Raw genomic sequence first — 16,918 nt, forward strand, 5'->3', positions numbered from 1 at the left:
CTGCTGCCACATCGTTTTTTAAACCTTTACTATTAATGTGGTGTTTTATGAAATTCTGAGGCCTTCATCACATTTCCAATTAATAATTGATTGATTTCTGCATTACTTTGTGGTAGAGGACCTGGCAAACCCCTATGGGATCAGATGTGTGTTATGTATATGGGATGATTCTTATTCCTAATTGTACAAGTAACTAAATAAATAATAGTCAATTCTGTATCATCTTGAAAGATGGAGGCACCAGGCTAGGTTGAATTAAACTTCTGCCTTCCATACCCAGATTCGTTCTGGAATATATTTGAATAGAAATTGTCTACAAAAGAAGAGTTCTCGATGGCTGTTATGAAAGGAGAAACTTATTCGGTTGTTCTATGTGGGATGTGTGTGCAGCTCATTTCAGGTAAGGGGTCCAAGCCTTCAAGGTGCATTGCTAAGGGAGGATGTGTGTACATTTCTGCAAGAGTAGTAGACTGCCAAGTGCATTGTAGAGTAGGGATGTATGAACCAAAAGTTCAAGACCAGTCAGGTCTACACAGCACACTTCTGTCTCCAAAAAAAAAAAAACAAAACAAAACAAAAAACAAACAAAAAAAAACCAACCCAAAAGAAACAAGAGCAGAAGTTCAAAATAGACGTAAGGGACAAGCAGAGAAATAGTCAATATTTGTTATAAAAGAATTCACTGATCCCAGCTTCCATCCACAGGGCCTTCGGAGTGGTGAGTTGATTCGGGCCCGCGGCAGGGGCCCGGCGAGGGGAAGCTAGGACTTTCCCCAACCCCATAGACTCCCAGATCAGCCTGCTCTGCTGGCTCCACCCTGCTAGCTTCCCCGCCAGCCATCCCAGCTTCCATCCAGAGGGCCTTCGGAGTGGTGAGTTGATTCCGGCCCGCGGCAGGGGCCCGGCAAGGGGAAGCTAGGACTTTCCCCGACCCCATAGACTCCCAGGTCAGCCTGCTCTGCTGGCTCCATCCTGCTAGCTTCCCCGCCAGCCATCCCAGCTTCCATCCAGAGGGCCTTCAGAGTGGTGAGTTGATTCCGGCCCGCGGCAGGGGCCCAGCGAGGAGGAGCTAGGACTTTCCCCGACCCCATAGACTCCCAGGTCAGCCTGCTCTGCTGGCTCCACCCTGCTAGGCTCTCCCGCCAGCCATCCCAGCTTCCATCCAGAGGGCCTTCGGAGTGGTGAGTTGATTCGGGCCCGCGGCAGGGGCGTGGCGAGGAGGAGCTAGGACTTTCCCCGACCCCATAGACTCCCAGGTCAGCCTGCAGTGCTGTTTCCACCCTGCTAGGCTCTCCCGCCTGCCATCCCAGCTTCCATCCAGGTACAAATTTCTATATTTCTCCCCTCCCACTGAGGCCATAAAATTTCCCCAGTTCAGCTGCCTTGCACACTGGGCCTGCTCTGTAGGGGCATCCCAGAAAGAGGGAGTGCCTGTGCTTCAATACCCTGCCTGGGGAAAGGTAGGCATTCTATCAGTGAACTCCCTGCCCAACAAGGGAACCTGACCCGATACCAGAAGTTCCAATAGAGAACATTTGATTGAAGAGATGGGCAGACGCCAAGGCAAGACCTCCTCCAACAATCTGAAAAACAACATGAAAATATCAGATCCCAACGACCCTACAACAGAAGGATTTGAACACTCTAACCCAGATGAAGTGGATAAAAGTGCCATTATGAAAGCAATAGAGTCCCTTAAACAGGATATGAATAACTCCCTTAAGGAACTGGTCGAGAAGTATAACAAAAAGTTTGAAGAAATAAGTATAGAAATGGATGAGAAATATAACAAAAAGTTTGAAGAAATAAGTAAATCCGTGAGTGATACCCTGAGAAACCAAGAAAAAACAATCAAACAAGTAAAGGAAACAGTCCAAGAATTGAAAACTGAAATGGAGGCAATGAAGAAAACACAAAACGAGAACTGGCTGGATATGGAAAACCTAGGTAAACGAGTGGAGACTACAGAATCAAGCATAACCAATAGAATACAAGAGATAGAAGAACGAATCTCAGATTCTGAAGATACCATAGAGAAAATAAATGCTCTGGTCAGAGAAAACGGCAAATCCAACAAATTCTCTTCACAAAACATTCAGGAAATCTGGGACACAATAAAAAAACCAAATCTAAGAATAATAGGGATTGAAGAAGGAGAAGAACTGCAGATCAAAGGCCCAGAAAATATATTCAACAAAATTATAGAAGAAAACTTTCCCAACCTAAAGAACGATATTCCTATGAAGGTTCAAGAAGCATACAGAACACCGAATAGATTGGATCAGAAAAAAACATCCCCGTGCCATATAATAATCAAAACACAAAACATAAATATTAAAGAAAAAATTTTAAGAGCTGCAAAGGAAAAAGGTCAAGTAACTTATAAAGGTAAACCTATCAGGCTTACACCGGATTTCTCTATGGAAACCATGAAAGCCAGAAGATCCTGGATAGAGGTACTGCAGAAACTAAGAGACCATGGATGCAAACCCAGACTAATATACCCAGCCAAGCTATTGTTCACTATCAACGGAGAAAACAAAATATTCCAGGATAAAAACAAATTTAAACAATACGTAGCTACTAATCCAGCCTTACAGAGAATACTAGAAGGAAAATCACAACCCAAGGAATCCAACATTCCCAACACTGCCTACAATAACTCAGACATTTAGCGACCCTCCACAAGCACAAAGCAAAGAAGAAAAACACATACACTCTACTACCTAAAAAAAAAAAAAAAAAATGACCGGAGTCAACAACCACTGGTCATTAATATCACTTAATATCAATGGACTCAATTCACCTATAAAGAGGCACAGACTTAGAGATTGGATACGAAAACAGGATCCAGCATTCTGCTGTTTACAAGAAACACACCTCAACCACAAAGACAGACACTTACTCAGAGTAAAGGGTTGGGAAAAGGTTTTCCAAGCAAATGGACCTAAGAAACAAGCGGGCGTGGCCATTCTAATATCTAACAAAATTGACTTCAAACTAAAATCAATCAGAAGAAATGGAGATGGACATTTCATACTCATAACTGGAACAATTCATCAGGAGGAAGTCTCAATCCTGAATATCTATGCTCCTAATATAAAGGTACCCACATATGTAAAAGAAACTCTTCTAGAACTCAAGGCGGTCATCAAACCACACACACTAATAGTAGGAGACTTCAACACTCCTCTCTCACCAATGGACAGGTCAATCAGACAGAAACCAAACAGAGAATTGAGAGACCTATTGGAGGTATTGAATCAAATGGACTTAACAGACATCTATAGAACACTCCACCCAAATAGGAAAGAATATACCTTTTTCTCTGCAGCTCATGAAACCTTCTCGAAAATTGACCACATACTCGGTAACAAAGCAAACTTCCACAGATACAAAAAAATATTAGTAACTACCTGTGTCTTGTCAGATCACCATGGACTAAAATTAGAATTCAACAACAATGCTCCCCCCAGGAAGCCAACAAACTCATGGAAACTGAACAGTCAACTACTAAATCACCCCTGGGTCAAGGAAGAAATAAAGAAAGAAATTAAACTCTTCCTTGAATTTAATGAAAACAAAGACACAACATACTCAAACCTATGGGACACTATGAAAGCAGTGCTAAGAGGAAAGTTCATAGCACTAAGTGCCCAATTAAAGAACACGGAGAAAGCACACATTGGAGACTTAACAGCACACTTGAAAGCTCTAGAAAAAAAAGAAGCTGACTCACCCAGGAGGTCTAGAAGACTGGAAATAATCAAACTGAGGGCTGAAATCAACAAAATAGAAACAGAGAAAACAATCCAAAGAATCAATGAATCAAAAAGCTGGTTCTTGGGGAAAATCAACAAGATTGACAAACCCCTATCCAAGTTAATCAAACGGCAGAGAGAGAACATGCAAATTAATAAGATCAGAAATGAAAAGGGGGACATAACCACAGACACAGAGGAAATTCAGAGAATCATTAGATCTTACTATGAAAGTTTATATGCCACAAAGTTGGAAAATGTAAAAGAAATGGACATTTTTTTAGATAAGTACCATATACCAAAGTTTAACCAAGAACAGGTGAACAATCTAAATAGACCTGTTAGTCGCGAAGAATTAGAAGCTGTTATCAAAAATCTCCCTACCAAAAAAAGCCCAGGACCAGAGGGTTTCAATGCAGAATTCTACCAGAACTTCCAGGAAGAGCTAATACCTATACTCCTTAACGTATTCCACAATATAGAAACAGAAGAGTCATTGCCTAACTCCTTTTATGAAGCTACAGTTACCCTAATACCAAAACCACACAAAGACACAACCAAGAAAGAGAATTACAGGCCAATCTCACTCATGAACATCGACGCGAAAATTCTCAATAAAATACTGGCAAACCGAATCCAAGAGCACATTAGTAAAATTATCCATTATGATCAAGTCGGCTTCATTCCAGAGATGCAGGGCTGGTTCAACATACGCAAATCTATCAATGTAATCCATCATATAAATAAACTGAAAGAAAAAAACCATATGATCATCTCACTAGATGCTGAAAAAGCATTTGACAAAATTCAACACCCATTTATGATAAAGGTGTTGGAGAGACTGGGGATACAAGGATCATACCTAAATATAATAAAAGCAATATACAGCAAGCCGACAGCTAACATCAAACTGAATGGAGAGAAACTCAAAGCCTTTCCACTAAAATCAGGAATGCGACAAGGCTGTCCACTCTCTCCATACCTCTTCAATATAGTGCTTGAAGTTCTAGCAATAGCAATAAGACAACATAAGGAGATCAAGGGGATTCGTATTGGAAAGGATGAAGTTAAACTTTCGTTATTTGCTGATGATATGATAGTTTACATAAGTGACCCCAAAAACTCTACCAAAGAACTCCTACAGCTGATAAACACCTTTAGTAACGTGGCAGGATACAAGATCAACTCCAAAAAATCAGTGGCCCTCCTATACACAAAGGATAAAGAAGCAGAGAGGGAAATCAGAGAAGCATCACCTTTCATGATAGCCACAAATAGCATAAAATATCTTGGGGTTACTCTAACCAAGGAAGTGAAAGACCTATTTGACAAAAACTTTAAGTCTTTGAAGAAAGAAATTGAGGAGGATACCAGAAAATGGAAAGACCTCCCCTGCTCTTGGATTGGGAGAATCAACATAGTAAAAATGGCAATTCTACCAAAAGCAATCTATAGATTCAATGCAATCCCCATCAAAATCCCATCAAACTTCTTCACAGACCTTGAGAGAACAATAATCAAGTTTATATGGCAAAACAAAAAACCCAGGATAGCCAAAACAATCTTATACAATAAAAGAACTTCTGGAGGCATTACCATCCCTGACTTCAAACTCTATTATAGAGCTACAGTATTGAAAACAGCTTGGTATTGGCATAAGAACAGAGAAGTCGACCTATGGAATCGAATAGAAGACCCAGATATTAACCCACAAACTTATGAACACCTAATTTTCGACAAGGGAGCTAAAGGTATACAATGGAAGAAGGAAAGCATCTTTAACAAATGGTGCTGGCATAACTGGATGTCAACCTGTAAAAAAATGAAAGTAGATCCATATCTATCACCATGCACAAAAATCAAGTCCAAATGGATTAAAGACATCAACATTAATCCGTCCACTTTGAACCTGATAGAAGAGAAAGTGGGAAGTAGTCTACAAGATTTAGGCACAGGAGGCCTCTTCCTAAGTAGGACCCCAGCAGCACAGACAATAAGAGAAACAATGAATAAATGGGATCTATTGAAACTGGGAAGCTTCTGTAAAGCAAAGGACACTGTCAGTAGGACAAAAAGGCTGCCTTCTGACTGGGAGAAGATCTTCACCAATCCCTCATCAGACAAAGGTCTGATCTCCAAAATATACAAAGAACTCAAGAAACTAGGCACTAAAACTCTAATTAACCCAATTAAAAAATGGGGTACTGAACTTAACAGAGAATTCACAACAGATGAACTTCGAATGGCCAGAAGACACTTAAGGTCATGCTCAACCTCCTTAGCGATCAGGGAAATGCAAATCAAAACCACTTTGAGATACCATCTTACACCTGTCAGAATAGCTAAAGTCAAAAACACCAACGATAGCCTATGCTGGAGAGGATGTGGGGTGAGGGGAACACTCATCCATTGTTGGTGGGAATGCAAACTCGTGCAGCCACTGTGGAAATCAGTGTGGCGGTTTCTCAGGAAACTGGGAGTCAACCTCCCTCAGGACCCAGCAATTCCACTCTTGGGAATATACCCTAAAGATTCCCTAACATACTACAAAAGCATTTGTTCTACTATGTTCATAGCAGCACTATTTGTAATAGCCAGAACCTGGAAACAGCCTAGGTGCCCCTCAATAGAAGAATGGTTAAAAAAGGTGTGGAACATATACACATTAGAGTTTTACTCAGCGGTAAAATACAATGACATCTTGAATTTTGCATGCAAATGGATGGAAATAGAAAACGCTTTACTGAGTGAGGTAAGCCAGACCCAAAAAGAGGAACACGGTATGTATTCACTCATAAGTGGATTCTAACCATAATTAAAGGTCTTTGAGACTATTATTCGTGATCCTAGAGAAGCTAAATAAGAAGATGAACCTGATGAAGATTATTTAGCTATCCACCAGGAGATCCTTCATCTGGCGAAGGACGGCGATACAGTCGGAGACCCACATTGGAGCACCGGACTGAGCCCCCCGAGGTCCAAATGAGGAGCAGAAGGAGGAAGAACATGAAAAACGAAAGCAGTACTGCAAGGGATGCTATCACCCACTGATTCAAGGGAACGGATCTGATGAGAGTTTACCAAGGCCAGTTGGACTGGGACTGAACGAGGACGTGATCTAACCAGATTCTCGGAATTTGGCCGGATTCTATGACTGTGGCTGGCCCGAAGTCTTTCTGAAAAGCCATTGACTATGACACTGGGACCTGTTTCCTCTACATATACTGGATTTTGGGGATCCAGTCTGTTTGGACACTCACCTTCCTGGACCTGGAGGGAGGGGGAAGGAACTGGAACTTCCCACAGGGCAGGAAACCCTGACTGCCCTGGGGGATGAAGAGGGAGGAGGAGGGGGAGTGGGGGGAGTGGGAGGGTGTTGGGAGGGGGGCGGAAATGGAAACTTTTATAATTTAATAAAATTTACAAAAAAAAAAGAATTCACTATCTCTGAATATTTTTAGTCAAGTAATAGTAAGTACTAACTATCCACAAAATGCATATGTTACAATCTTTGAATAAACGAATAGGCTATATTTAGCTAGTTTTAAGTATAAAATCTTTTTGAAAAGGTAAACTTCTATTAGGCAAAACCAGTTTTAGACCAAAGACACTTTTGAAGGCATACAAAAAAAAATGTTTTAATTTCTCTTGAACTTGGAAATAAAACATGAACTTTTAGGTCAAGGAAAAAATGTCTTACCATATAATATTAGTATCTTTATCTGCAGTAGTAAGAAATGATTTTTTTTCTTAGGGGCCTATGAAGCTGAAGTGCACAGAGCCCACAGATATCTCAATGCACACAAGTTCTCAAAGGTATCTATTCATCCCAGGTAGTTAGAAAAACCTGTGGACCTTTCTACTATGACCGATATTTGCATACAGCTGCTTACATGAGTGGGAGGGAGATATTAGGAAAATTATAAATGCACCTCTTGAGTGGAACCAGAATTTGACAGTTCCCACACGTGTGATTTAGGGAACACCGTCCATGCACAAAATATCATTTATTTGGCTAATCCCTAGAACCTAAAACTTTAATATTAAAGATTTGTTTCACCTCTATTGCCATCTTTTTAGCATTTTTAAAATGAACATTTGATGTAAGTGTACCAACCAATGGGTTTTAATATGGGGAGTGTGTGGGTGTGTGCACATGCATGTGCGTGTATGTGTTTATACTCCGTTTTTATCCATCCCCCTTCTCCATTCCTTTTTCCATCCTCCTCAAGTACTAGAGACTCAGCCTTTGTAGGCTTGTAACCCATGGTCCTGTCTGGACCCAAAATTTCCAGGTTCTTGTTGTCTCAGTCAAAGAACTAAAATACAGATGCACACAGATTACAGAGTGGCAGGGAAACGTCAATCAGAAACAAAGCAGTAGTACAGTTCCAACGCTCTTCCAAAGAGCAGAGGCCAACTGATTGAAAGTGTGTTCAAGGGCTGGGTCATTGTTTGGGGCTTTGTTTTGTAAGCTCTCAGAGGAGGCTGAGCTTGGACTTGCAGGGAGGGGGATTGGGAGTGTGATTTTCTGTTTCCACTGACAGGCTGGATGACGTAAGGTGTTTTTCCTCTAAGTGTTCTTTCCCATAATGCATCTGCACCACACTGGACACTTTGCTCCTTTCTCAAGTTCCCAAAAAGACGGTCTGGAAGTGCTGGATAGACCGAGTTGAACTTACACTTGGAGTAATTTTCCTGCCTCTGGCTCACCAGTGCCGACATTACAGGCATGTGCCTCCAAACCTGGGCCTGGAAACACCAATTTTGATTGCTGTCTCTCACCCTTGGAAAGTTCTGGGTCATCCGATTTGTGAAAAGCCAGAAAATCCTACTGTGGGCAACCCAAGGAACTACTGAGGTTAACTAAACTAAGGAGTCTATTCTAGAACAGACTTCATCTTAGAATATGATTGTTTCTACCCCAGTGCATGCACGAATGTGTGTGTGTGCGTGCGTGTGTGTTCCTGACAAAATGGCCACAGGTGACTTCCAGTTATTCCCTACGTCTTAAATATTAAGCCAACTTAAGACCCCCATTTTGATATCCAGGGCATAACTCCACAAGACAGTTCAAACAGCTATTTCCAAAGGCACACCGTGTCTATATATCTTCCGTCAGTCATCAGATGTTCAGGAGTGCTCCAGTGTGGGTGTAAGAGAGTACACATACCCAGTGTTTTTCCAATTCCCTAACACTTGTCCAACCCTGATATGAACATGTTAAATCTCAGCCTGAAGCAAGCTTTCATGGTTATATAATAAAAGCCCTTTTAAAAGAGTTGATAATTGAGACACCAACAACATTTTAATTAGGGTGGCACAACTCGTCACTGATTATATCTGTGGGAAATACCGGGGGCACCACTGTCACATGGGCTGTAATTACACTGAAGGCTTCTGGCGACTGGTGACATGACAGATGTGAGAATGAGGCCCCTGTCGCTCTGCTCATGATGTCATCAGAACGCTGCGAACCGCGTGGATGGCTCTGGGCGCTCTTACTCATCCAAGACGATCCAGTTCCTGTTTTCCTCTCTACAAAGGACAGGCAGAGGAAGGGACCAGAGAGGAAACTCCACACAGTGTTTTCACCGAGCCTTTCAAACTTCATTTGAATACCTCTGATCACTTCTAACAGAGACTCTAAAATGAAATCCGATCCTGCCGGAAACGACTCTCAGAACTTTTGACTAGCCTACCTGAACTACCCTGCAATTTCTGAAGCTAATTAAAAAGAATTAGAGTCAGGATTAAAGACAATGCACCAAAACTGTTCATACTTCAACTCAACCGAACCAACTTAACAATTATATGTAATATGTAGAGAAAAGCTGTACACTTATATAAGCACCCATATTGAAGAGAGAGAGAGAGAGAGAGAGAGAGAGAGAGAGAGAGAGAGAGCTCAATTAAATAACCTAATGATATACCCAAGGGTTTAGAAAAACATGAAGAAACCAAATCCAAATGACTGTAAGAAATAGCAAATATATATATATATATATATATATATATATATATATATATTCTAGTCAATAAGTAGACCAACACACTAAATAGACGGTTCTCAAAAGAAAAGAAAACAAGAGGCCAATAAATATTTTTTTAAGTGTCCAATATCCTTAGACATCAGGGATATACAAATTAGAATTCCTTTGAGAGTTCATCTTGCCTAAATCAGAATGGTTAATATCAAGAAAATAATTACTTGTGAGGATACAGAGAAATAAAACCAATTAGTCCTTGCCATTGAGAGTATAAACCAGTATAGCTACTATGGTGCTCAGGATGAAGGTTCCTCAAAAAGCTAAAAATAGAACCACCTATGATCCAGCTCTATAACTCTTCAGAATATAATGAGAGGAGTCTAAGTCTTACTACAGAAATGCTTGTGTATTCCTGTTTATGCCTGCGCTAGGGACAATAGCTAAAAAGGAGCCTAGGCCACCAGGAGTTGAACAGATAAAGAAAATGTGGTATATATTCACTGTGGAATTTTATTCAACCAAAAGAAAAAAGAAAAAGAAAATCATGACATGTACAAGAAAAATATGGAACTGGAAAGTATTTTGTTAAAGAAAGCAAGCATGACTTAGAAGTAAAAATACCGGCCGCCGGCCTGGCCTGGCCTGGCTGAGGGGAGGCGGAGGGCAGGCGGGCGCGATGGCGGAGGCCGGGCCACAGGCGCCGCCGCCCCCGGGTACTCCAAGCAGGCACGACAAGAGTCTGGGGCTTCTCACCACCAAGTTCGTGTCGCTTCTGCAGGAAGCCAAGGACGGCGTGCTTGACCTCAAGCTGGCAGCCGACACTCTCGCTGTGCGCCAGAAACGGCGGATTTACGACATCACCAGCGTGTTGGAAGGTATTGGTCTGATCGAGAAAAAGTCCAAGAACAGCATCCAGTGGTAGGGTGTGGGGCCCGGTTGCAATACCCGGGAGATTGCCGACAAGCTGATTGAGCTCAAGGCAGAGATCGAGGAGCTGCAGCAGCGGGAGCAAGAGCTTGACCAGCACAAGGTGTGGGTGCAGCAGAGCATCCGGAATGTCACAGAGGACGTCCAGAACAGCTGCTTGGCCTATGTGACCCACGAAGACATCTGTAGATGCTTTACTGGAGACATCCCGCTTGCCATCCGGGCCCCATCAGGCACCAGTCTAGAGGTGCCCATCCCAGAGGGTCTCAATGGTCAGAAGAAGTACCAGATTCACTTAAAGAGCATGAGCGGCCCCATCGAGGTGTTGCTAGTGAACAAGGAGGCCTGGAGTTCGACACCTGTGGCGGTGCCTGTACCTCCCCCTGAGGATCTGCTCCAGAGTCCACCTGCCTTTTCTACTCCTCCACCTCTGCCCAAGCCTGCCTTAGCTCAGCCCCAGGAAACCTCTCGTCCATGCAGTCCCCAGTTAACCACCCCCGCTCCTGTCCTTGGCAGCACTGAAGTCTCAGAGGTGGCAGGCCAGACAGCAGAGATTGCAGTGAGTGGTGGCCCTGGAACTGAAAACAAGGACAGTGGTGAGCTCAGCTCACTCCCGCTGGGCCTGACAACATTGGACACTCGGCCTCTGCAGTCTTCTGCCCTCCTGGACAGCAGCAGCAGCAGCAGCAGCAGCAGCAGCAGTTCATCTGGACCCAACCCTTCTACCTCCTTTGAGCCCATCAAGGCAGACCCCACAGGTGTTCTGGATCTCCCCAAAGAGCTGTCAGAAATTTTCGACCCCACACGAGAGTGCATGAGCTCTGAGCTGCTGGAGGAATTGATGTCTTCAGAAGTGTTTGCCCCCCTCCTCCGACTTTCTCCACCTCCCGGAGACCACGATTACATCTACAACCTGGACGAGAGTGAAGGTGTCTGTGATCTTTTTGATGTTCCTGTTCTCAACCTCTGACATGTCCTGTGCAGCTGCAACCCAGACTGTCTGGGCTGGGAGCCACTTATGCCCCAACCCCCACCCCGAGCTGAGAGAGCCCCTGACTCTGGGCTTCCTCAGCCTTCCCCAGTTGCTCAGTTCCGGCCATGCTACCATGTCTCGCGCTGGCACTTGTGCTGTGCTAGCAGAGCAAGGGAGAGAGCTTAGCCCTCTCTACATGGAGCCCAAAATGTTTGCCTTTTCTTTTCTGAAGCCGTCCTCAGCTGGGTACAGCTGCCACCCAGTGGCACATCTGCTCTGTTCCTATCAGCCACTCTTCTCCTAAGGAGGAGGGAAAGCGGGTGAAGCTGGGTAGTTGCCAGCTGCCAGCCTAACTTCCTTTCCCACCTGCTCACCCTGCAGCTTCTGAGCCTCTCATGTGTTTCTTTCTGCTATGCCCCGAGTCCTGGAACTCGGCCTTGGTGGAGGGGGTTAATAAGGAATTGATGTGTCTAGCTAGGAATCTGGGTGGGCTGGTCCCTGAAGAGTGGCCCAGTCTCCTTCTACCCCATACTCCCTCCCTCCCTTCTGTTTATTCACTTACCCTCATCTAGAGCCATTTGCAGAGATTTAGAAAGATTTACAGTAACGAATGGATTCCTATATAAAGATTATTTTTATACTTTTTTCAGCAAAAGGAAATTATAATATTTGTACAGCATCCAAGTGAATAAAGACATGCCTAAGGTTAAAAAAAAAGAAGTAAAAATACCACATTTTTTCTCATATGTGGTTCCTAGATTTTTATTTTTATATATGAAGATGCTGTGGGATAATGCTCTTGTACACTGTAAAGATTTGTCACTCCTATTGGTTTAATAAAATACTGATTAGCCAGTAGCCAGGCAAGAAGTATAGGTGGGGCAAGCAGAGCAGGAGAATTCTGGGAAGAGGCAGAGATGCAGTTGCCAGCCAGATGCAGAAGAAGCAAGATGAGAAGGCCTTACTGAGAAAAGGTACCAAGTCACGTGGCTAAACATAAATAAGAATTATGGATTAATTTAAGTTGTAAGAGGTAGTCAGTAATAAGCCTGAACGATAGGCCAAACCGTTTATAATTAATATAAGCATCTGTGTATTTCTTTGGGACTGAATGGCTGCAGGATCAGGTGGGGGAGGGGAAATGGACCATTAATCTAGAAAGGAGACCATGAGAGGGGAAAAGAGACCTGGGGAGCAGAAAGACAGAAAAGGAAGGAAATTAAATTCATTTGACATGGAAGCTTAAGGGGAGCTAGTGGAGAGAGGAAGGGGCAAGTGGTGTGGGGGAGGAGGGCAAGAGAGGGAAGCAGGAAGGGCATCTTGGGGAAACCTGTGGGCCAATAGGGGAGTGAAAAGAAGATTAGGAGTTAGGGGAGGAAGGTCAAAGTGGTATAGCAGGCTTTTTTGAGCCGCCAGCCCCCAAGTCATGACACAGACTTATTACTAGTTGGTAATGCTTGGCCTTTAACTTAAATTAACCCATTTCTATCAATCTACGTGCTGCCCTGAGGCTCATTTACCTCCTCTATGGACTGTCCATCCTACTTTCCTTGCTTACTCCCTGTCTGACTGGCTGGACCCTGGCTGGCTCACCTTTTCTCTCTGCCCACCAATGCTGTAGGAATTCCTACAGCCAGTAGCCTTTAAGTTACCTGCCCACTTGGATGTGGCCTCTTATACTATCAATGCCATTGTAAAGTGCGTATCCGTCCTCTCTTCCTGCTGCAGGATTTGGTTGCTGTTCCCGGTTTGAGGTTGCTTGCTTTGGCTTGCATGAGTCTACCCCTAAATAAATAACCCTTTATTATACTCAATTCTGAGCTAGTGTGAAATTTCTTTTCCATGTCCATCTTCACACCAACCCTGCTTATCCTTCCTTTGCCTAGCTACTGGCCATTCAGTTTTTTATTAGACCAATCAGGTGCCTTTGGCAGGCAAGGTGAAACAGCAACACATCTTTACATAGTTAAACAAATGCAGCAGAAACAAAAGCACATATCTTTAGATTATTAAACAACTATTCCACAATGCAAACAAATGCAACACATCTTTACATAGTTAAACAAATATTCTAGTCCACCTCAAAGTGGGTTTGGAAATGCCATAACGAAACCCATTATTTTGTATGTCAATTTTGAAAATTAAAAAAGAAAGCTGTAGCATTTAGCTTCAGAATTTAAAGCTAAGCCATGGAAAAAATGAAAATCAAGATAGTATTATTAGTGTATTGTGGAGGTGTACAAGAAAATTATGTATCTATAAAACAAAAATTAGTCACTGTGAAAAGACAAGAAATTAAAAGTACGAAATAGTAAGTTTTAAAAATTTAACACAGGGTTGATAATAAAGGTATAGAAATATCTCAGAAAGTTGCGCTGTCACTGTTTTTAAGACAAATGCATAGGACTGGGGATGCAGCTCAGTGGAAGAGCACTTTGCTTCCCAATTTGTTCAGAGCTCTAGGTTGCTTTCTCTGTGTTCTCTCTCTCTCTCTCTCTCTCTCTCTCTTTCCCTCCCTCCCTCCCTTCCTCTCTCCCTCCCTCTCTCCCTTCCTTTCTCCTCCCTCCCTCTCTCCTCTCTCTCTGTCTCTTTCTCATACACACAGAAAATATGAAATAATTTTTAAATCAATATTAATCTCACCTAATATCCCACTAAAAGAAATTACAGGTGAAGAAAGAAAAAGGGATTAAAGAACAAATTTTAAACTCAGGAACTCAAGATTCAGGAAAATGTCTTGGTTAGGGTTACCATTGTTATGATGAAACACCATGATCAAAGCAACTAGGGGAGGACAGGGTTTCTTTGGCTTACACTTCCATATCACTGTTCATCGTTGAAGGAAATCAAGACTGAATCACCAACAATTCAGGAACCTGGAAGCAGGACCTGATGCAAAGGCTATGGAGGGTTGCTTGCTTTGACTTGCTCTGCCTACTTTCTTATAGAAACCAGGGTCATCCACCCAAGAATGACACCGCTCACAATGGGCTGAGCTCTCCCACATCAATCACTAAGAAAATGCCTTACAGCCAGAACTGATGAAGGCATTTCTCAACAGAGGTTCCCTCCTTTCAGATAACTTTAGCTTGTGTCAAGTTGACAGAGAAGTGGCCAGCAAGGAGCTTCTGATAGCACTTCAAGACCTGTGTGTTAAGGCACACACACACACACACACACACACACACACACATCTGTTTGCTCTATGCAACCTTTTTGAAGCAACCAAACTTGGAAGCAATGAAATTGTTCACATGCTTGTTTGGTTAGATAAACTATAGAACCTACTTTACGCAGTTGTTCTAAAATACTAATATGAGGCTGGAGAGATGGTCCAGGCTGAGAGGGCTCGCTGCTTTATTAGAGGACCCACATGCTGCCCCCAGTGCCTCCTTCTGGCGGTTCACAACAGCTGGTAACTCCAGTTCCAACGGATCCTCCACCTCTATCCTGTGTGAGCACCTGCACTCATACACACACACTCACACACAAATACACACATATGCATGCAATCAAAAATAAGACCAATCTTTTTAAAGCCCACAATAAATAAATACCTAGGGAGTAGAGGCCAAGTCCCCACCCAGTATTGCAGAGTGAAAGAGAAAACAAGAACACAATGTTTGTAGGTGTCAGTGTGTTTGCAGATGTGCTGAAGCAGGCCTAGAATACCACGGAGCAGGTGTTAATATGGTGACCTCAGAAGGGAAATGGGACTCAGGGTTAGAAAATTACATTTAATGTAACAGTAGACATGAATGAATGAATGTAGCTGATGATTGGCCCTGTTCTGTTAATCCACTGTCAACCTACTATAGTTCTCTATTTTTAAAAAAATTATTTATTTAATTTTTCATTTATTTTTTTGTGGAAGTGTGTACACACATGCTGCATAAACATGTGGAGGTCAGAGAACAATGTGTGAGATTTGGTTCTCGTCTTCTACCATGTAGGTCCTGGGATTCGAACTCAGGTCATCAGGCTTGGCAGCAGGTGCCTTGGCCTGCTGAGCCATCTCACCACTCCCCTTCCACAGTCCCATAGAGAGGTTTGTTACTATTCAGCTACGGCCTCCTTATCTACAGTATAGTGCAATGTGGGCTTCTGGTATTCATGTGCTGAGAATCAGCTTCTCTCTCTTTTCCTCCATGTGCCGCCAGCCTTGCAGACACTGCAGTAACAGCTTTCACACCATGCTTTAGTATGTCGTTTATTATTTTGCAGTTGCAGTGGTTTAATAAAGGGCAGCAAGGACTCTGCCATCGGACAAAATTGACATTCTGCTTCTCTGTTCTTTTAATAAGTGACTATAACTCATTCAGTTGGACTTTCCTCACCCTTACCATGAAGACCCGCATAGAGGACTTAGTGGTGGAGATAGGAGCCTAACACTCAGCCGGAGTGCTGGACATAGCAGCCCTCGTTGCTGGACAACAGGTATTTAAGGGCAAGGTTGACTTCCTTGTCTTTGTATAATGTCTCTATACAATATTGATGCCCATTTTAGGAACCTGAATGCCACCTGGCATTCCTTTAGGAAAGTGCTAAGAGACCAGCATGCAAGCCAGAATGTGGGTCCGTGAATGCCACCCCCACCATGATGTCCGTGAATCAGGTGGGAAGCTGTAGGGGTGAATCCACTCCTGCGGACAGATGGCATTGCAGGGTTCTCTCTGTGGGACTTTCCAAGGTCACAGACATCATTGCTGCTTCTTTTCTGTGTTCATATGTTAGAGTATAACATGTGTTATTCACGCTAGCAATGACTCCTTCAGGTGCACTCTGGCCAGAGGGCATGTGGCAGGGGGTTCCCGAAGAAACTCCTGTGAGATGGTCCCTTTTAGTAGCAGGTATGGAAATGCAAGCCTCCCTGGCCGGTACCACTATGTGCCCTATTGTTGTGGGAGTCCACCTGTACACAGTCATGAGGTTCTATGTCTTCCTTAACTGCTGCCAAAGCTCCTAGCACTATCTCTCGCCTTGCCCAAGTGACATTCCGAAGCACAGGGCATAGCCCTACCTATTGGCGGCACCTCTCTGTGGCTCCCCCTAGCCTGTCACCATTTGCCACTCTGTACCTCCTGACACATACCTACTGTAGCACTGAAACTGCGAAGTGCGAAAGAACTCACTTGTTCTCTGATCCTCCGCACGAACCTGTCCACAGCCCCCTGTCCAGCTATTACATGACGTGAAGTAGAGCCATTGCTGTTGTGGAGAGCTGGGACCTGGACAGATATATCATTCAGAGGCTAACTCAGCAGTTC

The 16,918-nt window shown here is 43.3% G+C and overlaps 1 pseudogene; it reads left to right on the plus strand.

Moving 5' to 3' along the window:
- Positions 1 to 10,394: 10,394 nt before the first annotated feature.
- LOC148119655 (transcription factor E2F4 pseudogene) lies at positions 10,395 to 12,387 on the plus strand (annotated as a pseudogene).
- Positions 12,388 to 16,918: the final 4,531 nt, after the last annotated feature.

Source organism: Myodes glareolus, chromosome 15 (genome assembly GCF_982192425.1).
Source record: "Myodes glareolus chromosome 15, mMyoGla1.1, whole genome shotgun sequence".
NCBI lineage: Eukaryota > Metazoa > Chordata > Mammalia > Rodentia > Cricetidae > Myodes > Myodes glareolus.